This window comes from Oryctolagus cuniculus, chromosome 10 (assembly GCF_051225735.1).
Source record: "Oryctolagus cuniculus isolate XC-2025 breed Fujian yellow rabbit chromosome 10, ASM5122573v1, whole genome shotgun sequence".
Taxonomy (NCBI): Eukaryota; Metazoa; Chordata; class Mammalia; order Lagomorpha; family Leporidae; genus Oryctolagus; species Oryctolagus cuniculus.
This window is the reverse complement of record NC_142876.1, coordinates 108218219-108244259: the sequence shown is the minus strand read 5'-3', so window position 1 is coordinate 108244259 and position 26041 is coordinate 108218219. Positions and strand designations below refer to the sequence as shown.

Below are 26041 nucleotides of genomic sequence, written 5' to 3'. Positions count from 1 at the left end.
CTCTCGCTCACTCTCTCTTTCTCTCTCTCTGCGTCCTCCATCCACTGGTTCACTCCTCAGTTGGCTGCAAAGTTCTGGAGCTGCGCCAATCTGAAGCCAGCAGCCAGGAGCTTCCTGCAGGTCTCCCTCATGGGTGCAGGGGCCCGAGGACTTGGGTCATCTTCCACTGCTTTCCCAGGCCATAGCAGAGAGCTAGATCGAAAGTGGAGCAGCCAGGACTTGAACTGGCGCCCATACAGGATGCTGGCACTGGAGGTGGCAGCTTTACCTGCTATGCCACAGCGTTGCCCCCCCCCCCCCCCCGCCTCCATCTCTTCCTTTTCAAGCAAAATGAAACAGAAAGTCTCCAGTAAGACTCATGGTGACAGCAGACTGTTTCTCCTCATCATTTTGTCTCTAGTACTATTTGCTGCTGGTTGCCTGTTGCCGATTTAAACCAACAGCCGGCCCCTTAGTTCCCACCACACCCATTCTGTGAAGCAGACACTCAGTGGAGATGGGCACAGAATCTAGCTGGGAGGTCATGTCCAAGGCCTCCTGATGCCAAGATCAGGGGTCAGAAACCCACTTAGGCCTGGTTAGGATTGGACCCTCAACATCTCCCAGGAAGAGTCCTCCTCATTACCCTAAGCGTGACAATGAGAGTTCTGTTAGTGTTGCAAAGTCCTTTCCCCCAACAGCATCTTTTCTGAACCTGGGAACACAGTTGCAAGGATGGGGAAGGTCTGTGTACATATTTGTACATATTTGGTGGAGAAACCACAACAAACCTTGGGATTAAGCCTAAGTGAGATAGCTGAAGGAACTACATAGCTTTTGTTAGAGCATTAAAAATATAAATGAGTCAAGCCCTCTAGTCTAGAGAGTAGAAAACTTAGCAAAATAAATCCAAAGAGTAAAGAAATAGAATGCATATCTTGTCTTTATTATGTATATTGGCTCAGAGACTTTTGGGCGAGTTAATTTGCTACTTTAAACCTCAGTTTCTTCAATTATAAAATGGATATGATAATAAAAGTACCTATCTTCACATAAATTTTATACATTTTATTTATTTATTTGCAAGGCAGAGTTACAGAGAAGCAGACGCAGAGAGAGAGAGAGAGAGAGAGAGAGAGAGAGAGATTAAAAGAGGGAGAGGTCTTCCATCTGCTGGTTCATTCCCCAGATGGCCGCATCAGCCAGAGCTGGGCCTATCCAAAGCCGGGAGCCAGGATCATCTTCTGGGTCTCCCATGTGGGTGCAGGGGCCCAAGGACTTAGTCCATCTTCCACTGTTTTTTCAGGCCATAGTGGAGAGCTGGATTGGAAGTGGAATGGCCAGGACTCCAAACGGCACCCTGATGGAATGCCGGCACTGCTGGCATTAGCTTTACCTGCTGCACCACAGTGCTGGCTCCCTTCACACAATTATTAAAAGGATAAAATGAGATACTATATCTAAAATGCTTCATAAGTAACATAAAATATTCTTGTCAAGGATGTTTATTGACATAAAAAGGCGCAGTATGTACCTATAATCCCATTTTTGGCAAAGAAAACATAGCATGTATTGAAAATTCTGTACTGAGAGCTACCAAAAAATCTATATCAGTTATAGATAGGGAAAAGAGCTTCAAGGTAAGTGGTTACACATCTCCTCCCCTGCCAATTTAACTCCTCAAAGAAATTTTACCACAGATATGCTGAATATGTCAGTGTACTTATGAATGTCTGTGCTTTATATAAAAAGAGTGAAATTTTTTTGTCCCCATAGGGACCAAGTTTTGTCCCCTTTACATCACTCCTAATGAAAATGCATGATTGTTGGGTAGTAGAAATGAGGAGATTTTGCTCTTATTTTGTACTTTGCTTTCCTTTCTTTTTCTCATTTCTTTTTTTAAAAAGATTATTTATTAATTAATTTATTTGAGAGGCAGAGTTGCAGACAGTGAGAGGGAGAGACAGAGAGGAAAGTCTTCCTTCTGTTGGTTCACTCCCCAGTTGGCCACACCGGCTGATCCAAATCCAGGAGCCAGGAGCTTCTTCCAGGTCTCCCACATGGATGCAGGAGCCCAAGGACCTGGGACATCCTCTACTGCTTTCCCAGGCCATAGCAGAGAGCTGGCCTGAAAGAGGAGCAGCCGGGACTAGAACCATCGTCCATATGGGATGCCAGTGTCGCAGGTGGAGGATTAACCTGTGCCATAGCGCTGGCCCCTTTTTCTTATTTCTTGGTCTCCTCTTCCTTCTTTCTTGTCTTCTAATTCCAACCAGGGTATATGCCTTTTGCAATTAAAAATATTTCAATTATTACAAAAAGTAAAGGTGGGTGATAAATGCACTGCACACTGCCAGAGCTCTTATTTAGGTGTTGAACGAGAATGCAGGCTGAAGAAACCAGACGGCCTGCATTAGCGCTGACACTCGTGCTCTTGTGTCACCTGGGAGAGCATGTGTGCAAGTTTTCTCACTTCCAGAACAGTGATACTTGCTTTGTACCTCCCTAAAAGTGCTAGATATTAAAACTTTGTTCGGGCTGGCGCTGTGACATAGCAGGTAAAGCTGCTGCCTGCAGTGCCATTATCCCATATGGGCGCTGGTTCAAGTCCCAGCTGCTCCACTTCCGATCCAGCTCCCTGCTAATGAGCCTGGGAACGCAGTAGAAGATGGCCCATTTACCTGGGCCCCTGCACCCCCATGGGAGACCTGTAAGAAGCCTCTGGCTTCAGATCAGCCCAGCTCCGGTTGTTGTGGCTGTTTGGGGAGTGAACCAACTAGCAGATGGAAGATCTCTCTCTCCCTCTCTCTCTCTCTGTAACTCAGCCTTTCAAATAAATAAATAAATCTTTTTAAAAATTAAAAAAAAAAAAACCTTTGTTTATGTGGTCAGTGTTGTGGTGCAGCAGGTTAAGACACCACCAGTGATGTGGACCTCTCATGTAAGTACGGGTTGGAATCCTGGCTGCCTGACTTTTGACCCAACCCCTCGCTAATGTACCTAGAAAAGTAGCGGGAGATGATCCGAGTCCTTGAGTCCCTGCCAGCCATGTGGGAGATCCCAGTGGTGTTCCAGGTTCCTAGGATCAGCGTGGCCCACCCCTAGCCCTTGTGACCATCTGGGGAGGAAACCAAAGCTCTCTCTTGCTCTCTCCCCTCTACTCCCTCTGTAACTCTGCCTTTCACATAAATAAAATGAAGCTTAAAACAAATTAAAACCTGTTTTTGCTAAGTTGGTGACAAAGGTCCTTCAAAAAGCTCCTAAAATGCAATTAAAGGATAAGTTCATCTTGTTGCAAACATATTTTGAAGTCTATGTATAATTTTTTAATAATCTGCATTTTTTTATGAACTTTTTGAAGACCCTTCATATTTTTGAGGCAGGAAATGCATGTCCCTGAGGCCTTCTGGATAAATTGCCTGAACCTACGGAATGCTGTGATGCAGAGAGTTTTAGAAACCGCAGCAAAAAAGGGGAACTTGTCACGTCCCTTCTGCATCGAACCACGTGGGCGTTTGTTTGCCTACTACTCTTCCATTCTTCCTCAGCCTTAATTAAAAACCCAGTTTCTCCATTACCATAACAATGAATGAAACAGCAACTGATTTGTTTCACCAAATTAATTCTTCTTTTGGGAACATTATTTATCAGAGCAGCAGACAAAGCTTTAAAAATGGAAACATCTTTCTAATATATGTGCCAAATTTAGAAAATGACGAGACCAGTATCCCAACGCTGGAAAGCGTCTTGGGAACCGGCTCACGGCTGTGTCCACGGCACCCGGGCAGTTCAGCACAGGGGCTGTCTGTAATTACTTATGAGATGGACAGTCACCAAGATCTTATTTTCTGTGGGTTCAGTGGTTGCTTACACAAAGTACTTATGAGCAGCAGCATGAATTTAATTTGTTTTGACATTCCATTAGTTGTTTCATGTATTTTCTCCTGTTGGTAATTAAGAAAGAACAGGTTTATCTTTTTATGCACAGACAATATGAACAAATTCATCTTACATCATTACATTTGATGGCAATGAACTGTTTCTGGAAAGTTAAAAACAGAGAATTTCCAACACAGGCCCTAAAATCCCTCTTTTCTGAGGAAATTTGACTGTGTACCTTAAGGAGAAACATGCATGGGGGGTGGTGAACTCACTGAATATTTAAAAGTCAATTTCTGATTTATTTATTTGAAAGAGAGAAAGAGAGTGTTTCCATCCATTGGTTCACTCCTGAAATGCCTGCAGTGGTTGGAGCTGGGCCAGGACAAAGCTGAGAGCTTGGAGTTGAGTCCTGTATGAGTGACAGGGACCCAACCAGTTAAACCCTCACTGCTGCCTCCCACAGTCCACATTAGTTGGAAGTTGGAGTCAGGAGCTGGAACCAAGTATTGAACCCAGGCACTCCAATGTGGGAAGTGGGCATCTTAACCACTAGGCCAAATGCTCACCTCTCACATAAATATTTTGCTAGTTTAGGGCCCCTTTCTGTATGTGCCTTCTATCTGAGGATCAATAAGCTTTATCCTGACATCAAAGTTATACCCAGAGTGAGGAAGAATTAACTGTATCTTTCCCAAGATACTTTTAAAATCTAATTTAATCTTCATTTCTCTTTTTTGTGTGTGTGTGTATCTTAAAGTTTATTCCAAACAGTTATTGGATGGAAATGAAATAAAATTATATACCTTCAATGCAGAACAATTTGCAACATAGAAATTAGCTCCTACTCAGTTTCTATTATTAGCCGAGCCCTCTGAGGGGGAAGGAAGGAGGCCTGGGGTCGGGGTGGGGATATTTGCAGTGCTTCTATGTGTTGTCTCTGTTGGGTGAATTCAGGAACATGAATTTTTGTAACTAGATTTTTCTGAGCTGAAAACTGCTGCTACCAGCTAGGTCTGGACCTTTGCTTCAGGCACTCTTAGGATGCGATTTAGGAACTATTTCCAGTCCTAATGGGATAATTTACCATTTAGCACTCAGTCCCCCAAGCCACATGCTTTGCAGTTCTGTGTTGAAGAATTACAGATTTTCAGAGCCAGGAGTAAACAAAAACCAAATATAAAGCTCTCAGAAATCATCAGATCCAGTGGCATCCAAACCTATTTCAAGCAGCAGACCAGACCCTGCGGTTGAAATCCAAGTTCATTTGCAAGCCGATAATGTTGGAGCCCTTTCAGATACCCTGGGACCTCTCTCTGCTGGCTCAGGCTTGCCCCAGCAGCTGCCGGTGAGCACTTTGTGCCCAACACTGGGAAGCTGAAAGGGGCTGGTATTGTGTCCCTCTGGAGTGAGCCTTAGCCAGTGACTCAGCAGTGCGGGAAGAGGAGAGCCCAGCTCCACTGAGTCAGGTTGAGACAGTTTGAAGGTGTAATTCACACTCCAGCTTGGCTTCCGCAGCTTCCCCTTGAGTCTCTCCCGGGAGCATTCCCTTTGCAGCTCACTGGCACCCATGCTTTTTCATTTCAGGGTCTCTCCTGGGGAGCCCAGCCTGCGACAGGGGCCTGACATGAAAAAGTAGAGCTGAGTCATGTGCAGGAGGGAAGTTTGCAGCACACGTGTGTCTGACCTTCTTTCTCCTTTCTCAACTTCTCGTTTTCTCTTTTAGACAGAAAAATCAAGGCTGTGGTTGGTAGAGGGGAGGAAATGGGGGAAACTGAACATTATTAAGGTGCAAGGTAGAAAGGGCCCTTGCAGGCTCAGGGAAAAATCAAATGTCACCGGCGTCTCCACTTTTTTCTGTCAGGCCCCTATCTTAGGCTGGGTCCCCCAGAAGAGACCCTGAAGTGGAAAAGCATGGGTGCCAGTGAGATATGAAGGGAATGTTTCCAGGAGAGATCCATAATGAAGCTGAGGAACCCAGACCAAAATGGGGAGGAAGCCAAGGAAGGTGTGATCTCCAGCAGAGCCACTCAGAGGCTGGCCTCAGCCTGATATCTGGGGGCTTTCCTTGTAATCACAGATGCTTCCCAGCCTGGAGACGTATCCCTGCTTCCACCCTGCAGGTCAGCTGCAGCTCCACTGGCAGTGGCTGACATCCTGATGCCTCCTCACCTCTGGCCCCTTTCCTCTCTTCACCTGAGAGCTTTCTTGGCCACAGAACATTGCTGGCCCCAACACAGAGAAGGGGAGGTACTGGGGAGGTAATTCTCCCAGGATCAGTCCTCAACATATGCAAGTTGGGAACTGGTAGATAAATATCCCTTCCTCTCTACCCCACAGTGGCCTAGGTTTTTTTTTAATATTTATTTATTTATTATTTGAAAGAGTTACAGAGAAAAAGAGAGAGAAAGGAGGCTCTATCCACTGGTTCACAACCCAGATGGCTGAAACAGCCAGGACTGAGCCAGGCCAAAGTTAGGAGCCAATAGCTTCATCTGGGTCTCCAACATGGATACAGGGGCCTAAGCACTTGGGCCATCCTCTGCTGCTTTCCCAGGCACATTAGCAGGGAGCTGGATAGGAAATGCAGCAGCCAGAGCTTGAACTGGTGCCCATATGGGATGCCAACACTACAGACATTGGCTTAACCCACTGTGCCAGAACAGCAGCCCCAGTAGCTCAGTTTTGAGGGCAGAGTTCTACACTGCCTCTCAGAGTTCTGGGCTGGATTGAGTTCCAAGTACCTGAGTGGCAGTTGATTTCTGTGTACCTGATTCTGCTCTTTAGGCCACCCTTTCTACACCTTTCCTCTTTCTTGCCTCCTTTCTCTCCTCCCTTGCTGTGTATTTCCATAGGCTAACCCCAAATAAACTGCCTTCACCCAGGTCTTTGTTTCAGGGTTGGCTCTTGGTGGCAGCCAAAGCAAGAAGGCTTTTAGTTTAGAAAAGATCCAGCCAGCATCTACAATCAAGGTCCAGGTGGTAGGAGGGTGTCGAGCGTGAAGGCTGTGTGTGCACCAGGTGGGGAGAAGGAAACTCGGCCAGGGACTGGGCAGTCATGGTTTGGTCAGGGAATGGTTGTGGTTTGTTGACCTAAAGGCAGCAGAGGTAGTCCTGATGCCATCAGCAAGTAGGCTGGGGATCAGGGTTCACTTGGGGAACTGGTGATAAGCTTTTAGACCCTGGGCGGAGCCGAGTTGGAGAGGCAGAGAGAGGCCCCATGAACCCCAGAATGTCAGCTTTTCAAAAGGGTGGTCAGCGGGGTGGATGGGCTCTCCAGGCCAGGAAATGGTATGAGCTCTGGAGCTAGAACAGAGGATCTAAGGCTTCCCCTGCTGAGTTTGGTTTTATGACCTTATAGAGGGAAAGTCATTCTGCTGTGAGCTCTGGGGACCTCTTTTTGCAAATCGATATCAAGCTGCTTAACAACCAGTGAGACTAATCAAAATGTCTCTGTGTGTGACTAGCCCAAAGGCTCTACCAGTGTGTCCTGTCAAGCCCACTCCTGCTCCAGCTGCAGGGGGGTCATTTTCCAAAGCCAGGCCAGCATTGTTTCCAAGCAGGGGAGACTTTACGTAAGCTAAGGCTTTCTAAATACACAGGAAGTTGCCCACTCTCCTCTGCCAAGTATAGGTGTGATTGCAGGAGTAAGTTCAGAGCGCCCGGCCTAGTCTCTCTCTCTTTCTTACACCTTCTCTCTCTCTCTCTCTCTCTCTCTCTCTCTCTCAACCTCCACATTTGGATCTGGGAGGAAAAAAGATGGGAAATGGAGGAGGGTCCAGCATGGGGGAGATCTAGGTGCCTGGAATTTCTCTGTTTTCTCATTTGATGTGTGTGCTTAAGGGGAGAGTGGTGAAGTATGGAGATGGGGCAGGGTGAGAGGGAGAGAGAGGGAAGAGAGATGGAAAGAGAGAGGGAGAGAGAGATGGAAGAGAGTGTGGTGTAGTGGTGGGGCCTTCCTGCTCTAACAGTGAAATTTATTGCTGTCATTTACAGAGCACTTACTATGAGCCTGAGACTGTCTGGAGTGCTTGTCTGGCTTTATTCCTTTTAATCCTCACAGCAACCCTTTGTGGTAGTTATTATCTCCCTTTTATAGAAATGGAAACCGAGGCTTAGCTAGAAAGAGATGCAACTGGGGTTTGAGCGCAGACCCATTTGTACACCAGCACACACAGACCTGCAGCAGACAATGTTTCTGCAAACCCTCTGGGTCGAGTCCGCACACACAATACAACCCAACTCCCTGTCTTCAAATGGAAGCCCAGGATCCAGTCGTAAACTGGCCTAACAGATCCACAAAGAGGGGCTGATTGTCTTTCAAAAGGAGGCTTCAGGTTATGAAGGAGTCCCCATAAACAGGAAGCTTCCCTTGCAGACTGAGTACTGAATTCGAAGTGCATTTATGCTTCTGTGGGGTTTTATTTCCCTCTCTCCTCTCATTCATTTAAATCAGTGAGAATGATTAACAGTTACGGATCTCTTTTAAGAAGCATAGAATCTTTCACCACCACTCCCAACCCCTCTACCAGTTTTCAAACCTCCCCTGCAGAGAGTACGACCCCATTTCTCAGACGGGAGAAGGAGAGGCACAGACAGATGAAATGTGCAGTCCTGTGGCAGTGAATGGAGACAAGCCTGGGCCTGGAGCCCACAGACCCCACGCTCTGCCTGGGGCGTGAGGGCTCTCTGGCTGCCTTCCCTGAGCTAAGCCTTGCACAGGAAGATACCTCATTTGAAAAGATTCCTGGAGAGTCTGCACGGCCAGCGTGGAGCAGCTGCCTGCTCCTATTAAACTCCTCAAGGAGTGATTTTCCTGGTGCCCAAAGGGCATTTGTTTCTTGCTTGGCTCTACACATCTTCCAGCTACTGGCATTTCCTGAGAGCCGTGATAAGAGACCAGGATAAAGCTTGCTCCCAGGCAGCCCACCGGCACTTCCCATGCTTTCCTACGGGAAAAATGAAACCTTCGCGGGCCAAATGTGGACCAGCCAGCAGTTTTGATGGGTCTCCTGCCTGGGAAATCACAGGACTGCAACAGGTACTTAGACTCTTCACATGGCACAGGGCTGCTCCCCGCCAGTGCGCATGTGGTCATGGCCTCTGCCAAGTGTCGGTTTACATCCTCACTGGCCAGCTGTGCTCCAGGCAATCAGATGTGCTAGAAACGTGTGGGCTGCTCAGTGGAAAGTGATCCCCTGACCAGCTCGCACCTTGTTCATGAAGGTGGTCATCCTGTTGAATAAGAGGCCAGTCTGGGTAGCGTTAGGTGTTCTGTCCTGGAAGCTGAATCTGCCCTAGCACCAGACCTGGCCAGAATGGGTTGCATTATTATTCTTAGGGCAGCTGAGGGATCCACCTCAAGTCAGGGTTAACTCTTTGGTTGGAGACCTTGCCTTTCATTAGGGCTGAATGGGACACTCGGCCATGTGTAGAGCATGTTGGTATTTCACAGCGTGACCCGCCAAGCATGCTGCACATACATCATGTATTCTTTGTGCAGTTAGACACTCAGCCTCATCCCACAGTGGAGCTGAGTTCACATGCAACAGTAGCATACACAGTAGGCTGGTAAAACATTGCTTAGAATAAAAACTCAGGTCTAGGGGATATAAATGACATCTTTTATTTTCTTTCCTATGTTGTGAATCTCTAAATATATAACCATCAGCGTTTTAATGAAATAAGTAGAGAGGTCACCAAAACCTGGTAAGAAGAAGTCAGGCATGGGCGGGAAATGTATCCAAATGATACTGGTCACGAGTGGCTGCAAGTAGGTGCTGGCCTTGTGCCTCGAATCTGGCTCTGAACTTGACAACAGCAAAGTAGCACTGAAGGAGTCCACCAAATATTTCTTACTCCTGGAGAGAGCACAATGTACCTGCTTCTCAGAGAAGTACTTGGCTCTAAAGGAAATTTCTCAGCGATTCCAGAGGGGGCAGAACAGCAGGGAGTGGGAGCAAGATCAGCCTTGTGGTGTCTGGCTCACTCACAGATGTCCCAAGTCCTGGGGAAAATCTGGTTTGCATCCTTGTGCCTCTTGCTCTGCAGGCTCTGGGCAGAGGTTCTCTGCAGTGCTGGCAAGGGCCCTGAGGACAGGGTCAGACGTGCAGGTGGAATGGAGACTCAGAAATGGAAGGAGGGTTATTGTGCTCAGAACCCTCTGTGGGCTGCTGTGCCTTCATGCCCAAATGTAGAAATGCCACAGGAGCAAGAGAGGTGGCTGGATCTCCGGCGCCAACACTGGGACTAGGAGAAAGCCCTTGCAGAGTCCCGGAGTTGGGTAACAGCGGCGGGTCAGGGGCCACAGTGGCCCTGCAGTTGGGCCTTCTCTCTTCCACATTGCTGAGTGGGTGATTGTCTGCTGGGTCTTTCTGTGCTGGCGCAGGAGACAGCTCTGCCAGATCAAGGCTCCAGAGCGACATCAGAGCCCCACACTTACAATATGGTCATCTTCTGCCTCCATTCCAACCTTAAGACCATCAATCTCAGTGGGGCATGGTCCCTGTGGGAGGGCAAGCTTGCCTAAGGGGTTGCGCCCAGAGTACAAAATAGAGCCCTAGTGACTCTACGTGAAGAGACAGGCCTTAGAGAAATGCAAGTGAGAGTTCTCTGTCCTCACCCAGACAGTCTGTGCAGTCACAGCTGTGCCAGCTGCCAGTCCCAGGGGGCTAGGGGAGTGCTCACAGGGCAGTACTGTAGGACATCTGAGGAGTGTGTGTGTGTGTGTGTGTGTGTGTGTGCGTGCGCTATTAAAAAGACCTGATAAGAGAAGCAAAGAGTGCAGGAGGAGTAGAATTCACATAACCAATAGAACAATAATTTAAAATCAGCACAAATGTAGCCTCAGGGAGATCAGGAAGTAGGAATAAATAGTCATGAAGAAAACTGATTAGAGGTAATAAATAGGAAAAATATGATTGTTGAAAGAAAGCACTCGGATGGATTGAAGCATGTTGGGGATTCAGCAGAAGGAACTGGTGAGAGAGACGTTCAGGTCAGTCATTCTACTGAAGGCATCAGTGAGAGATCAGGACTGGAGAGGACGGGAGAAAACAATGTGGAGACCAGAATTAGAAGCGCTGCTTTTTTATAAAGATTTATTTTATCTATGTGTTTATTTGAAAGGCAGACAGAGAGAGAATGAGACAGACAGATGAGATGCCTTATATCTACTGGTTCTCCCTCCAAATGCCTGCGACAGCCAGGGCTGGGCCACGCTAAAGCCAGGAGTCAGGAACTTCAGGTACTTGATCCATCACCCACTGCCTCCCGGGCTGCACAGCAGGGAGCTGCGTTGGAAGCTGAGAAGCTGGGACCTGAACTGCCACTGCAGTCTGGGATGTGGGTGTCCTGAGCGAGGGCTTCCTCGGCTGCACCATAGCGCCCACCTAAGTGCTGACATTTTTATCTGTGACTCTCGGGGAGAGGGAAATGAGTAACTGGAGGGGAGAAAGCTTCTAAGAAATCAGTATTTGAAGAAGCAGTGACTGAGGATTTTCTAGATTTAATAAATCAGCTGAGGCCCCTGATTAGATGGGGGCATGATGTGCCAGTCAGGCTAGAATCACACACACCCGTGCGCATGCAAATATACACGAAGGGACTTCAAAGACTCTGGAAAATGGTATTGAATGATAAGTTTATTTTAGTGTAAAGACTTTGGAAATCCATGTGTAGTTTTTTCGTAACACGTATTTTCCATGGACTTTCTGAAGACCCCTCGTGTGCATAGATTTTCCAAACTTCCTGCAGCAAAATAAACTTGTCTTTTAATTCCATTTTCCACAAACGTTTTGAAGTACCCTTGTCTGTGTGCACACACATTATCACATGCCCTTCTAGACACACTATAATGACATTTTAAACACACCAAAGACAGAAGTTCCCAGACTTCTGCAGAAGCATGAGCTTTGAAGAGACATGGACCATCTCACCTGCCACCTAGAATTCAGGAGGACAATGGAGCGAGCTCTGCAGAGTGTGGAAGGTGTCTCAACAGGAAAAAGAGACTGAAATCACAGTCCCAGAGCCCTGCTAGGTGAAATCTCTTTCAGAGGGACTTGAGGTGTCCCCAGGGAAAGCAGTGAGGGGTGTGTGTGTGTGTGTGTGTGTTTGCGAGGGCGGGGGTGGTTGAACAAACGCTAAAGGCACATCCACAGCACTGTGGGCTGGAAGCATCAGACTGCATCAACTCTGCAGACACAGGAGCTGGGTTGTCTGCCCTGCGAGGATTCAGTGAGAAGACAGCCATCTGCAAGCGTCATTGGCCACCAGCACCTTGATCTTCAGCTTTCCAGCCTTCCAGACTGCAGGAGGTAAATGTTTGCTGACTGAGCCACAGTCTGGGATCCTCTGTCTGCAGCACCCTAAAGGGACCAGTGCACGGCCTCTAATGGCAACAGTGTTGTTCCCTGGTCCCTAGCGACCACAACGGTTCTGAGCCATGTTCCTTAAATAAAAGAGACCCCAGGATGAATCCACTTCAAGGACTAGGACTGTGGAAGTCTCTTTTCAACAAAGTGGTCCAAGTTGCTTTTACTGGATGAGAGCCAGGCAACCCCCTGCTTGTCTCTCTCTGTGTTGGTTCCCAAGGAGGCACAGGGCTAAGGCACTAAGCTCGTCATGGCTCATTTTTCCCTACTGTTGTTTTCTCTCCCTGCCCTTGAATCTTACCCTTGTCTGTCTCAGCTCCGTCTCTTCTATTTATTCCCTGACTTCCCTTTTGGAAGTCGTTTTCTTACCTATCTAAGACTTACGGTATGAGAAGAGCTACATCAGGATCTATGTAAGAAAGTGGTTAGGAACTGGGCGCTGGGGTCCATGTGACAGAGCCAGGTGATCCTGGACTGGTCAGCTCCCTTTCCTGGGATCCAAGCTCTTCACTTGGAAAAGGGGGATATTGTATCTCAAGGTTGCCTTGGCAACCTGAGACGGTGCAAGAAAGGGCTTTCCACAGGGTCTGGCGCATACTAAGTGCTCAATAAATCTTAATATTTGCATCAACACTGTATTCTTTTTCTATCTCATATTTTATTTTCTCCTGTGATGACCCTGAAGAACTTTAAAAATCAAACCAAGATGGAGTGACTTAAGCTAACACTATTAAAAACAAGAAGTCACCTTTGCCCCAAATAAAATTAAAGTTTAAAAATTATAGCCCTAAACTTTTTCCCTCAGAGCTAAAATTAGGTGAAGCTATAAAAATAAGGGACCCTGTGCTCAGCTAGCTGAGACACTTGTGCCTGGCTGTGCTAAGTCCTAACCCAGTTTGTATACCTCCTAATACTCAAATAACGGTGTGGGAAGCGGGACGCTGCTCTCCCTCCAGGGGAACGAAGGGAGCGAGACGTCGCCGTCCTCAGGGTGAACAAGATGACGCTGACAGGGGAAGGAACTGCTGAAGAAGTAAACAACAAAATGGCGACGAGGTGCATGCCTCCCATGTGATCCCGTAGCTGATTGGACAGAAGACGCATGCCTTTCACATGATCAGCTCACGGATTGGACTGCTGTGTGCATGCCTCCCATGTGACCCCGTAGCTGATTGGATAGAAGACGCATGCCTTTCACATGATCAGCTCACAGATTGGACTGCTGTGTGCATGGACACTATAGTGCTTCTGATTGGTCACTGAGGGTATATAAACCATGTGGCTCTGTGCTGGAGGCGCTCTCTGGGCTCCCAAGTTCAGGAGGCCCGTCTGCGCAGACGCCGAATAAATCCTCTTGCTTTTGCATCAGCTGGTCTGGACTCTGAGTCTTTGGGGTGTGCCTCTCGATGTGTTAGCATCCTCACTCAGAGGGTTTAACAACCCAAGAATCCTAAAACACACTCTAGTGACTCAAGATGTCTTGCTATTGGGTCTTTCTCTGAAAAAACAGATAGTGTTTTGGTCCTTATTTTAGAGAAACACACACACACAAACACATGACATTATTTCAAAGAGTTTATGGGAAATGAAATGAAAAGATATTTATGTTGATTCCAAATTTTGTAATCTATGCATACATTTTTCATAATACACTTTTCCTGTGAACTTTTGGCAGTACTCTCATGTACAAACACAGCTACGCAGGGGCAAGGGTAGATAGAGACCTGGGGGCTCGGTGATGGTTGGTTGAGGTGGATACTGTCGCCTGGAGCCAATCAACACAGTCAGTTTGCAGTTGTAGTTGTTGCCATGCGTGAACCCACCAGACCCTGTCTGGTTCTGCCTACAAGGACGTTTAGTTTTGTGCTAGCGGATGCTCTGTGATGGACAGCTTTCTGTTGGCCCCCAGCCCGCTCACTGCTCCCTAGTACAGTGCTGGCTTCAGATCACTTCCTCTTCTTCTCAAAGTAGCCCCTTTACTAGTCCATAAACAGGATAGATTTGAGCCTTGGAGATGGAATAGCAAACAACCTGTTCGAATTTGCCCCTGACTTCACAGGGCTGTACCTGCCCTTCACCCCCACCCCCACTGCTGCCCCTCCCTTCTTGCTGGACATGAGTATCTGGTAGGACCCATATCTAGCCCTGCCTTTGAGTCTACCACACACCACCCCTTCTCCGACCGCTGGGGGTACAAAAACTGGGGCCAGGCTAGCCTGGAGGCTCTTTGGCAAGGGCACCTTGGAAGTATGGGCTGCAGAGAAGCAAGTTCAAAGGTGAGAAGGCAAGTACAGGGGCTTTGAAGGATCAGGACAGCCTGCCCACCGAATGTCCGCTGTCCACCAGACAAGCAGAATTTACTCAAAGATATGGAGGTTGCAGTTGCCTGCTCAGCCGGCTTCCTGGCCAGAAACTGCTGGAGAGGAGGCCCGCTTGACTTCCAAATTGTGCCAGTGTGGCTAGTGCATCTTTGCTCGAATGTGCCACAGGCCTGTCACAGCCTGGCGCATGCAAAGTTCCCCTGGTCCTTGAGTCCTCCCTGCCCAGCAGATGCGTACGGCACGTGGGGTTGCTAGCACTCCCTCCGGCAGGGTTTCACTGGAGCAGGGATCCTGGCATTCTTGGGAGGGGCTGCATAACCAGACAGCTTGTGACGACTTAGAGAAAATTAAGCATCATATGGCAACACCCATGACAGTGCTGGGCAGGCAGCAGGTGCTCACGAATAGAATTTGAATGAAGGGGGAGGGCTTTACAGAATCTTCTCTTCTGTTCTCCACAAGTCCATTCTGTGCGAAGGCCAGGGGGAATCAATGCTGTCACTGCTGCTATGGGGGGCTTTTCTGGCTCCCAGCAGCTCTTTCTTCTCTACAGAACTGCTGTGGGAGACCCCCACACAGGGGAGCATGCCCCAGACCCACGGCAGTGCATGGGGATGGACTTGCTGATGAAGGGAGCCGCTGTAGTGGGATTGGCCTCTGGCCAAGGCTGGATTTGTTTGAAACCAGGTGCATTCTGCCCCTCCCTTTGTTGCCCAGTTCCTCTCTCTCCCGTGCCCCCTTGGGTCCCCCTCTCAGGCCCTGCTTCTAGGGAAACCCACTGAAGGCGTCCTTCCAAGACACTTGCTCTCACTCTGAACTCTGGGAAGGGGCTTTAGAGATAAAACCACTTCATCTGGAAGGGGAGGACACTGAGACCCAGGGTAGGCATGTGGCTGGGCTGGTTGTGTGCAATTTGGCAGCTGCCTGAGAGCTAGGGGCTGGAAGTTCTTGCTCAGACCCAGAAACCCATATACTTCAGGGCTTGTGGGAATCCCTTCTCCCCCATCATCTGACTGCCTCCCCCACTGTGCCCTGCAGGGTTGCCAGGGCTGGGAGGCTCCAGCCTCTGTACCAAGACAGCCAGAGGGACTCTGTTCACAGTGAGGAGTCACTGCAGTAAGGACCCTGTGCCCACCAACAAGGCTGTTGCTGATTCTGTTACGACATCGGAGAACGAGCCAGGAGCATCCTAGGGGGTGATGGCCTTGGGGCTCTGTGCTGGGGAGTGAGGGGCATCTTGGAGCCCTCTACCTTCGTTTCCCCCTCATCAGTCAAATCCAGTTTCAAAGTCCAAGTATTTCTCTGTGTCACCGTTGCCCCCAGTAGCCTCCTTTCCTGTGCGGTCCCCTTGATGGCTCCAACCTGGCTGACGTGCTGCTGGCTCCGAAGACTTCCGGGAAGATGCAGAAGGGGCTTGGTTAGGGTTGCTCTGTGTCCCCTCAACAGAGATGTGGAATTCTTAACCCTGGCCCCTGGGACTGTGACCTTATTTGGAAATAGGATTTTTGCAGATGTAATGCAGATATAGATAAATCTGAGGTCACAAGAGGACTGAAGTGGGGCAGACCGTTAATCTAGGGTGACAGGCGTCCTTGCAAGAGAGGAGCCGAGAGGTGTGCGGGGAGAAGGCCGTGTGACAGCAGAGGCGGAGACCGGTGATACAGCTGCAAAAGAAGAGATGCCAAGGACTGAGGGACACCACCGGTGCCGGGGAGGTGTGAGAGACGGCACAGCCCAGGCAACACCTGTAGAACCCGGAGAGAACTGGTGTCTGCCTGAGGAACTTGATACTTTGTTACAGCAGCCATGCAGTTACTGCAGGGCTATCTGGAAGCCTAGCTGTCTGTGTGCCCGGTTAGCCCTTGGAGAATCAAGCACCCACGTGGGAACCGGCAGGAGCAATCCTGTTAGCTGTTGGTTCCACCTTGGACTCCTAGCACCCAGATAGGAGGCAGAATCTCCAGAACGAGGACCCAAGAATGAATGGAAGTATGGGCTGCAGAGAAGCAGGTTCTCCCATGGAAACATTCTCAGACTTGCTGTGAGGGTGAAGGAGCAAAGCAGCAAGGGAGCTCGGTTCTGAATTCCTTTTTTTTTTTGAAGGTTTATTTATTTATTTGAAGGTAGAGCTATAGAGAAGTAGAGGCAGAGAGGGTTAGTGGGGGGAGGTCTTCCATCCCCAAATGGTTGCAACAACCTGAACTCAGCTGAGCTAAAGCCAGGAGCCAGGAGCTTGTTTCAGGTCTCCCAGATGGGTGCAGGGGCCCAAGGACGTGGGCCGTCTTCTACTGTGGATCGGAAGTGGAGCAGCTGGGACTCGAACCGGCATCCATGTGGGATGCCGGTGCTTCAGGCCAGGGTGTTAACCTGCTGCGCCACAGCACCAGCCCCATAAATAAATCTTTTTATTTTACTTTTTAAACTTTTATTTAATGAATATAAATTTCTGAAGTACAGCTTATGGATTACAGTGGCTTCCCCCCCACCCAGAACTTCCTTCCCACCCACAACCCTCCCCTTTCCCGCTCCCTCTCCCCTTCCATTCACATCAAGATTCATTTTCAATTCTCTTTATATACAGAAGATCACTTTAGCATATATTAAGTAAAGATTTCAACAGTTTGCACCCACACCGAAACACGAAGTGAAAAATACTGTTTGAGTACTAGTTATAGCATTAAATCACAATGTTCAGCACATTAAGGACAGAGATCCTACATGAGAAGTAAGTGCACAGTGACTCCTGTTGTTGACTTAACAATTTGACACTCTTGTTTATGGCATCAGTAATCACCCTAGGCTCTAGTCATGAGTTTCCAAGGCTATGGAAGCTTTTTGAGTTCGCCGACTCTGATCACATTTAGACAAGGTCATAGTCAAAGTGGAAGTTCTCTCCTCCCTTCAGAGAAAGGTACCTCCTTCTTTGATGATCTGTTCGTTCCACTAGGATCTCACTCACAGAGATCTTTCATTTAAGTGGTTTTTTTTTTTTTTTTTTTTGTGCCAGAGTGTCTTGGCTTTCCATGCCTGAAATATTTTCATGGGCTTTTCAGCCAGATACGAATGCCTTAAGGGCTGTTTCTGAGGCCAGAGTGCTGTTTAGGACATCTGCCATTCTATGAGTCTGCTGTGTATCCTGCTTCCCATGCTGGATTGTTCTCTCCCTTTTTGACTCTATCAGCTAGTATTAGCAGACACTAGTCTTGTTTGTGTGATCCCTTTGACTCTTAGACCTATCAGTATGATCAGCTGTGAACAGAAATTGATAACTTTGACTAGTGAGATGGATTTGGTTCATGCCACCTTAATAGGATTGAATTGGAATCCCCTGGTATGTTTCTAACTCTACCGTTTGGGGCAAGTCAGCTTGAGCATGTCCCGAATTGTACATCTCCTCCCTCTCTTATTCCCACCTTTATATTTAACAGGGATCACTTTTCAGTTAAGTTTCAACGCTTAAGAATAACCGTGTATTAATTACAGAATTCAATCAATAGTATTAAGTAGAACAACCAAAAAATACTAAAAGGGATAAAGTATTAAGTTGTTCATCTACAGTCAGGGCAAGGGCTGATCAAGTCACTGTTTCTCATAGTGTCCATTTCACTTCAACAGGTTTCCCCTTTGGTGCTTAGTTAGTTGTCATTGATTAGGGAGAACATATGATATTTGTCCCTTTGGGACTGGCTTAGTTCACTCAGCATGATGTTTTCCAGATTCCTCCATTTTGTTGCAAATGCCCAGATTTCATTGTTTTTGACTGCTGTATAGTATTCTATAGAGTACACTTCCCATAATTTCTTTATCCAGTCTACTGTTGATGGGCATTTGGGTTGATGCCAGGTCTTAGCTATTGTGAATTGAGCTGCAATAAACATTAAGGTGCAGACTGCTTTTTTGTTTGCCAATTTAATTTCCTTTGGGTAAATTCCAAGGAGTGGTATGGCTGGGTTGTATGGTAGGATTATATTCAGGTTTCTGAGGAATCTCCAGACTGACTTCCATAGTGGCTTAACCAGTTTGCATTCCCACCAACAGTGGGTTAGTGTCCCTTTTCCCCCACATCCTCTCCAGCATCTGTTGTTGGTAGATTTCTGTATGTGAGCCATTCTAACTGGGGATAGGTGAAACCTCATTGTGGTTTTGATTTGCATTTCCCTGATTGCTAGTGATCCTGAACATTTTTTCATGTGTCTGTTGGCCATTTGGATTTCCTCTTTTGAAAAATATCTATTGAGGTCCTTGGCCCATCTCTTAAGTGGGTTGTTGGTTTTGTTTTTGTGGAGTTTCTTGATCTCTTTGTAGATTCTGGTTTCTTTATTTAGGGGATCCAAAGAACTCTGCTAAGAGACTATTGGAACTCATAGAAGAGTTTGGCAAAGTAGCAGGATATAAAATCAATGCACAAAAATCAACAGCCTTTGTGTACATAGGCAATACCACAGCTGAGAAAGAACTGCTAAGATCAATCCCATTCACAATAGCTACAAAAACAATCAAATACCTTGGAATAAATTTAACCAAGGATGTTAAAGATCTCTATGATGAGAATTACAAAATTTTAAAGAAAGAAATAGAAGAGGATACCAAAAAATGGAAAAATCTTCCATGCTCATGGATTGGAAGAATCAATATCATCAAAATGTCCATTCTCCCAAAAGCAATTTATAGATTCAATGCGATAGCAATCAAGATACCAAAGACATTCTTCTCAGACCTAGAAAAAATGATGCTGAAATTCATATGCAGATGCAGGAGACCTCGAATAGCTAAAGCAATCTTGTACAACAAAAACAATACCAGATTTCAGGACATACTACAGGGCAGTTGTAATCAAAACAGCATGGTACTGGTACAGAAACAGATGGATAGACCAATGGAACAGAATAGAAACACCAGAAATCAAACCAAACATCTACAGCCAACTTACATTTATTTGATCAAGGATCCAAAACCAATTCCTGGAGCAAGGACAGTCTATTCAATAAATGGTGCTGGAAAAACTGTATTTCAACATGCAGAAGCATGAAGCAAGACCCCTACCTTACGCCTTACACAAAAATCCACTCAGCATGGATTAAAGACCTAAATCTACGACCCGACACCATCAAATTATTAGAGAACATTGGAGAAACCCTGCAAGATATTGGCACCGGCAAAGACTTCTTGGAAAAAACCCCAGAAGCACAGGCAGTCAAAGCCAAAATTAACATTTGGGATTGCATCAAATTGAGAAGTTTCTGTACTTCAAAAGAAACATTCAGGAAAGTGAAGAGGCAACTGACAGAATGGGAAAAAATATTTGCAAACTATGCAACCGATAAAGGATTAAATCTTTTTAAAAATAAAAAATTTCTGGGGCTGGCTGTCCCCTTTTCTGAATTCTAATCTGGAGGTGCCTCCTACAGTTAGGGGACTTGAAGCAAAACCTTTCTCCTCACTGGACTGACTTTCTCATCTATTGGGATTGGACCAAGTATGCTTGTCTAACTTGTTTCCTCTGGGACACTGCTCTAGACTCAGCCTGGTACCATCACTTTCCTAGGCCTAATAGGAACACCGCCTCCCCCAAACACATATTTTCTGGTCTGTCTTAAAGGACTGCGGCTTCCCTGGTCACATTTGATGGAACCTGTAGATCAGAGAAGTCAAACAGGTCCCAGGAGTCTTGGGTTTGATTTCTGAGCAGCCAGTCATTCCTTCCCCAGGTTCTATTTCACTACAGACCTGCCAACATGACCAGCCCCTCCAAGCAGCCTGAATTTGTGCCTCAATGGAAAGTCCCTGCAGGGAGCCCACACTGCCTGCCACATCCCCTCATTTTGACGTCTCCTTGCACCATGAATTTTACATAAAGGCTTATTGGAAATTGTCCTTATCATGCTTAAAACTGTTTTAAAAGTTTTCTAAAACTACTTTTAAAAATTTTACTTCCTACAACTAGGGAAGTAATGCAAAGTAACAAATGCATACCTGCTCTCATTTCCACCTCCTGGGCTGTCGGTCCCTTCCTTTCCTAACTGCCTGACTTCCTCATTGCTACCTCAGGTGAGCTATGGTAGCGAATACTGAAGACTTTCCGGTTCTATTCTGCCTTCTCATCTCACCTGAACAATCCCCACGTTGTAGCTGGTGCTTTGCTTCCCAGATAAAAAGCTACACTTCTCAGCTTCCAGTGCAACTCCATGTTGCTGTGCTTCTAAATTCTGGCCAATGGAATTGTCTGTCATAGTACACTTCTCCAATATCTCCTTTAAACGCCAGCCTCTTCTCTCTACATCCTTCTTGCCTCCTTGAATGTCTATATGATGGCTGGAGCCTCAGCAGTGATCTTGGATCAGGAAGACATGGGCTAGACTGCAAGAACAAGGTCTAGAACGCAGGACAGTGAACCATATCAGAGACACTGAAGGGATGGCCCAGGAAAAGCATCTGGTCCTGGGTGACTTTGTAGAGTAACCTTATGAAAAAAATTAGCCTTTACCCTACTTAAGCCCTAGTCTCTGTTACTTGCAAGCAAACTTATTTTACCAGATAATAAACCTTGATGTTTCCTTACATGTATTTCTCCAGATCATATAGACTATACAAATTCACATTTATATGTGAATTTTGGAGTCTACTGATTGAAAATGGAGTCAGTAAATGCCTCTGCTTCTAGCCTTTGCTGATAATGCATTCTTGATATTGATCCAAACGGAAAAAAATGATCCATATTCGTCATAGTGATCCAAAGAGAAACACATGAAGCAAACTAAAAGTCATCAACAGATGACAAGTTGAATAAATTGTGGTACATCTATGCTGTGGAGTATTCTACTTCTGGAAAGGATCGGTTGTATCTATATATGTGGATCTTTTAAAGCTTATCTCCCTTGATAAAAAATCGTTTGATCAGTAAGACTATATAGAACCCACCATTTCCTTTCCACCCCAAATAGCAGGAAGCTCAAAGCTAAATTTCTGCTCAGTTCAAGTGACTCTCTTCTTTAGTAAGTGAAACAATGATCTTCTTTTTTTACTATACAATACCCAGTTTCTTTCTAATCTTTATTGCAGTCTTCCCTAATTACTCCGTGTACTTTTATTGTAAGTTCTTTCAAGTCTTCTATGGAACACAAGCTATAAGTTAATAATTAATTTTATAATTTTTTTGATGTTGTTGTTGAAGATCTTCCAAGAAAGACCAACTGCAAAGTAGGGTAGACACAAACCAGTTCAGAGGGAGCAAATTGGTTCACAGCCTTGGGCACCCTTTACTGGGCTCATCCGTTGTGTGATTAACAGGCAGAGAAGGCAGAATTTCAATTTTTTATGTGGTCACTCCCATTGGTTCTCATTGTGGGATGCCTATGCATTGGAAACTTAGAGGTCTCAGCCTTCCCCACCTAACAGTCTCATTTATGTCCAGGCTCTTTTCTTGTAGCAAGCCATGCTGCAGAGGGGTTACCAGTTGCTATAAGAAAGAGCCACACCGTTTTTAGCCTGCATCTTATCGTTCCTTCCTTCTTTCCTTCCTGTCCTGTTCTCGTCTATGGGCTCCTCCTGCAGTTGTGCTAAAGATTCAATAACAGTTATTGCCCTCTAGTTCTGGCCCCAGAGAGGGTGGTTCTTGGCTTGAATGATCAAAACCATCCACTTCCTTGGACCAGAAGAACAAAACACTTGCTAGGTCTCTGGATAGGTGAAGTTCATGGATTAGCAGAACACGCATGGTTCTGTATTGACAAAGCTCCGCTTACTGACTCAGGCTCATGGACACTCTTCCAAGCACCAAGACATTTGGGCTGGAAGATCTATTCTTGCTCCTTCCATTGAAAAGTTGGTTTAGACCAGACCCTAGAATAATAAGCAAAGGCTGGAAAAAAGTCAAATGATACACATTTTTCAAGTTAAAACATTATTTTTATGAAGACAGTTGTGTTTGGCTCCTTAGAAGAAGAGAACTTAACCAGCAGATCTGCTTAAGTGGAGGAAAGAAAAGGATTGAAATAGAAAAAAAAAGGATTTTAATAGATTACTAGAGTGTTGCCAATGCTTGAGCAGTTGGTCTCTAAGAGCTACTAGGGATCTAACATTAGCAGTTGCTAACGTGACATGTAACCCAGAGTAAACCACTTTCCCTGTAGGCCTCACTCTGCCCAAATGGGAGGGTCTCTTGGGAACATTTTTACTTGAACACTGCTGGATTGTGAGCAAGCTGGACCCGTTTCAGAATGGAAGGCCTCTGGGCAGAGTTCCCAGGTCTGTAAGCTGAGCCATCACTGCTTCTTTTTGGGTTGCTGTAAAGTACAAATGATTCCTTGGATCTTGAGACAAATGCCCTGCTGCCCCTAGGCCAGTCCCAAAGGGAAAGTCGTGCACAGTAGGTTGAGCTTGTGAGTCAGCAAAGAGAAAGAAGCATAATCTTTTCTATCAGTGATCTGTTTAGGCGATACTATGGCAAAAAACTAGACAGATAAGTGCTCCTAATACAATGTGACCTAAGAGCTATCAGGGTGTGGGTTAAGCCATAAAGGGGAAGCTGGGGATGTATGAGCTAGCTGCCTTAGGAGGGATGGCCCAGATCACCAGGGGCTATGCCATTAATGGAGAGAAGGAGCTTTTTTGTTGGTGGAGGCAGGAAGAGAGAGCAAGCAGCAGACTCCCTACTGGAATTCTTTGTTTCATATGACAGATTTCGACACTGGATGAGATAATCAGAGGAACTCATTGAAGGGATAGGACTATGACCAACCTTGTACCACAGAAGTAAACTCGTAGCCATGCCCCCTGGGTTCTAGATGTTCTGTCTGTACCATCCCCACCGTCATCAGAAGAAATTATTCTCTCGGGCTCTACCTCCTGGGGCCCCTACTTTCCAGTTTGAAATCTGAAGAGGATAATATGACTGACCCAAAATTAGCCTATCTGGCTACTCCCTACTGCATGATTTCTTGATGGCTATGGTGGGAGACAAGATTGACAAAAAAAGACCCCAAATAAAGAGCAGTTTACATTATGATCATTAGAAGCTCCCTTCCTCCAAAGCACAAGGGACCTATAGGTACTTGACAGATTAAATTAACATGCACACCTCAGGCCTTCTGAAGCCTTCAAGGAAAAAAAAATTGAAGGAGACTGAGTTAGAAAGTAGGGGAGGGCCAGCGCCATGGCTCACTTGGCTGATCCTTTGCCTGCGGCACCGGCACCCCGGGTTCTAGTCCCGGTTGGGGCGCCAGATTCTGTCCCGGTTTCTCTTCCAGTCCAGCTCTCTGCTGTGGCCCAGAAAGGCAGTGGTGGATGGCCCAAGTGCTTGGGCCCTGCATCCGCATGGTAGACCAGGAGGAAGCACCTGCCTCCTGGCTTCGGATTGGCGCAGCACGCCGGTTGCAGTGTGCCGGCCATAGCAGCCATTTGGGGGGTGAACCAACGGAAAAGGAAGACCTTTTCTCTCTCTCTCTCTCTCTCTTACTTGTTCTCTCTGCCTCTCTTCCTCCTTCCTTCCCATCCTCTCAAGTACATAAACTTTAAAAAGACCTTTTAAAAAGCCGAAACAACCTGCCATCCTACCCCTGTTCCATATGATTAGGTTGGCATATATTTTGAAGGACTGGTGCACACCTGTTTGAAAGGATAGGAAATGGACAAGGGTAACCTGATTCTGATATTTGTCTTCACAAAATTTGGAAGGCCCAAGAAATCTTGGCAGCAGCTCAGGTATCAGCAAGGAACTTTCAGCCATGGAGCAGAATATAGTTGGCATCTACGAGCTCGTCTTCCAGGTAGCCAGATACCCTTCTGTCAGAAACAGTTCCAACTTTTCCTTGGAAACTTCACACCCTCTGATTCTTAATGCTAGTGGTTTGGGACAGTAAGGTCCACTTCGATCCAACGCAGGGGACGTAGGCCTTTGTCATGTCTGGCCCCTTGCTTGGACCATATGTCCCACTCCCCAGTCAACAATATCCTCTATTCCTTCATTGATTGGAAGCTGGAGCCAGGATCCAGAGCCAGGAATCAGAGTAGCTTCTCATGCTAGGGGTAATCAGTGGTATGCTTACAAATAAATGACTTTTATGAGACACACAGTCCCTTCTTTCACCTTTTCCCCAACCCTCTGCCAGTGTCGGGATGTCTTCAGACACCACGCTCAGCTCATAACTCACATACATGCTTATGTGCATACACAGGCAGCTTCCTTTGGAGTAGGCCACATCTTCCTCACAACGGGGGAAACACAAAAATGTCAGAGTGGGCTATGAGATAAGTTTGAAGGGATGAGTCCACGACCCTGGTCTTGCCATTCCTTCTTGGGCGTCCTACGAACAAAGAAGGGGAGCTGTAACAAAGGAAGCACCTGGATCTGCCTGGGAGAGCTTCAGAAAGGGGGTTACCAGGGAGTGAACCTTGAAGGAGAGGATGTTGTTGCCTGGGAGAACAGGAAAGATGGTTCGAGTCCCTTGCCTTTCTCTTGCAGTGACTGCTAGTGAACCTCTGGACCCCACGATGATTCGCTGAGGTGGTGCTACCACCCTGGCCCTCAACACCATGATTTGAAGACAGGTAAGACAATAACAGGTGTGCATGGCACCAAGTGCAACTGGACCTAGACGCTTGAATAATGTCTCTAGAAAGTTGCCACCCTCTAGAGCTCAGTTCTGCTCTCCTTCTGGTCGCCTTAACTCTCAGGCCTTCCTTCATGGCAGCCCCTGGAAGCTTCAGACTTTTATCCCCTCGTAAAGAGACTCTTGCCTGGTTGACTGAACTAATGTCCCTGGATAAGCTCTGATTGGATGATTCATGTCATGCACTCATTTCTGAGCCAATCACTGCACCAGTGCAATCAAATGTGCTAATTAGACTCCTCTGGAACCAGGTAGACCTCGTTATCCCAAATCATTGGCAAAAACAATGGGAAGGCATGGGATTTCCAAGGAATATAGGAACTGTTTATGACCCAAGTGGGTGTGGCTACTTGGAAGACAAGCCCCTGGATGCCCTTTACTTTGGTTTTTCTGAAGCTGAGCCCTGACACCAGCTGCAGAAGCTTCGACTTCCCTCGTACCTGAAAGCCCAGACTGCCCTTCCCAGCACGCTGGGGAGCCCCCGCTTGCCACTTATGCCTAGGTACTTAAAAAGCTCAACCAGCAGAGAGTGGTCATTGCCAGGCTATTCAGAGAAAGGGTGGGAGGTAGAGCAATCACGTCTGCCCTAATACATCATTCTGCCCCAAATGAAAAGATTAAGCAGCTTATTATTTTAACTGCATAACCCATTAAAAGAAAATGCTTAGTCTTATAGTTCTCTTTGATTGAGACTAAGTGCCTCATTAATGCTTGACACACCTGCCAAGGAAGCAAAGGAAGGCAGTGAGCCTGATGCCTGCAGACCAGTGGCCCGTGAGCCCCACCTTGGGTGTCCATCCTAGAGACCCTGGGGACACCGATGCACATTGTCTGGCACTCTGGATGTAGCACGTCCTTCCTAAGGGAAGGACTGGGCAGGG

At 46.8% G+C, this 26041-nt stretch overlaps 1 protein-coding gene across 1 annotated transcript in view; it reads left to right on the top strand.

Moving 5' to 3' along the window:
* The window catches only part of ZNF621 (zinc finger protein 621), a 209630-nt gene extending 184537 nt beyond the window's left edge, over positions 1 to 25093 (top strand). Inside the window, exon 10 of the transcript XR_016214938.1 lies at positions 25013 to 25093. The gene's annotated coding sequence lies outside the window, so the exon portion shown is untranslated. The remainder of the gene's footprint in view (positions 1 to 25012) is intronic.
* The last annotated feature ends 948 nt before the right edge of the window (positions 25094 to 26041 follow it).